Source organism: Pteropus vampyrus, unplaced genomic scaffold, assembly GCF_000151845.1.
Source record: "Pteropus vampyrus isolate Shadow unplaced genomic scaffold, Pvam_2.0 Scaffold77, whole genome shotgun sequence".
NCBI lineage: Eukaryota > Metazoa > Chordata > Mammalia > Chiroptera > Pteropodidae > Pteropus > Pteropus vampyrus.
This window is the reverse complement of record NW_011888858.1, coordinates 2206451-2208144: the sequence shown is the minus strand read 5'-3', so window position 1 is coordinate 2208144 and position 1694 is coordinate 2206451.

Below are 1694 nucleotides of genomic sequence, written 5' to 3'. Positions count from 1 at the left end.
TAATGCAATCTCCATCAAAATCTCATCAGCATTTTCTAAAGAAATAGAAAAAAAACATCAGATTTGAATGGAAGCACAAAAGACCCCGAATTGCCAAAACCATCCTGAGAAAAAAGAATGAGGCTGGAGGCATCACTCTGCCTGACTTCGAATTATACTAAAAGCAACAATAATCAAAATGGCATGGTAATGGCAGAAAAATAGACACACAGACCAGCGGAACAGAATTAAGAGTCCAAAAGTAACCCCCTGCTTATATGGGCAAAAATTTCAATATAAGAGCCAAAAACATACAGTGGAGAAAGGAAAGCCTCTTCAATAAATAGTGCTGGGAAAACTGGAAAGCCACCTGCAAAAGAATGAAATAGACTGTTGTCTATCACTCCATGTCAAAATTAACTCGAAACGGATTAGAGACCTGAATATAAGACCTGAAACAATAAAACGCATAGAAGAAAACGTAGGAACTAAACTCGTGGACCTTGGACTTAAAGAGGATTTTATGAATTTGACCTCAAAGGCAAGGGGAGTAAAAGCAAAAATAAATGAATGGGACTACATCAAACTAAAAAGCTTCTGTACAGCAAAATGAACTGTCAACAAGGGAAGGAGAGAATCATCTGAATGGGAAAATATATTTGCGAGCAACGCCTCTGATAAGGGCCTAATATCCAAAATATACAAAGAACTCACACAACTCAATAACAATAAAAAACAAACAATACAATTTAAAAATGGGCAGAGGTACTAGACTTATTGGGGTGATCACTATGTTATATACCTGAAACTAATATTATATGTCAATTGTAACTGAAAAATAAAAAATTATTAAAAAAGAATGAGCAGAGAATCTGAACAGATACGTCTCCCAAGAAGACATACAAATGGCCAACAAACATATGAAAAGGTGCTCATTATCGCTATTAGGAAAATGCAAATCAAAACCACAATGAGATACCATCTCACACTTGTTAGAATACCTATAATCAACAGGACAAGTAATAACAAATGTTCGGGAGGACGTGGAGACAAAGGAACCCTTATACACCTCTGGTGGGACTGCAAATTGGTACAGCCACTATGGAAAACAGTATGGAGCTTCCTCAAAACACTAAGAATTGATCTACCATATGATCGAGCAATTCCACTACTGAGGACTATATGTTGACCCCAAGGACTTGAAAACCTATATCCAAAAAGATATTTGCACACCAATGTTCATAGCGGCATCATTCACGGTGGCCAGGACATGGAAGCTACTTAAATGTCCTAAGATAGATGATTGGCTTAAGAAGCTGTGGTACATATATACAACAGAGTATTACTCAGCCATAGGAAGAGATGAAATGCTGCCATTTGCGACAACATGGATGGACCTCAAGATAATCATGCTGAGTGAAATAATAAGCCAGGAAGAAAAAGCTGAAAACCACATGATATCACTTACATGTAGGATACAAACGTAAAAGCAACAAATGAACAGGACAAACAAACAGAGACTCGTAGACATGGACAATAGACTAGTGGTTACCAGAGGGGAGAGGAGGGAGGTAGATGGGGTAAAAGGGATCAAATATGTAGTGACAGAAAGAAATCTAGCTATAGGCAGTGAGCACACAATGCAATATATATACGTCTTACTGTTGAATTGTATACTTGAAATTTACTTGATTTTGTTAACCAGTGTCACCATA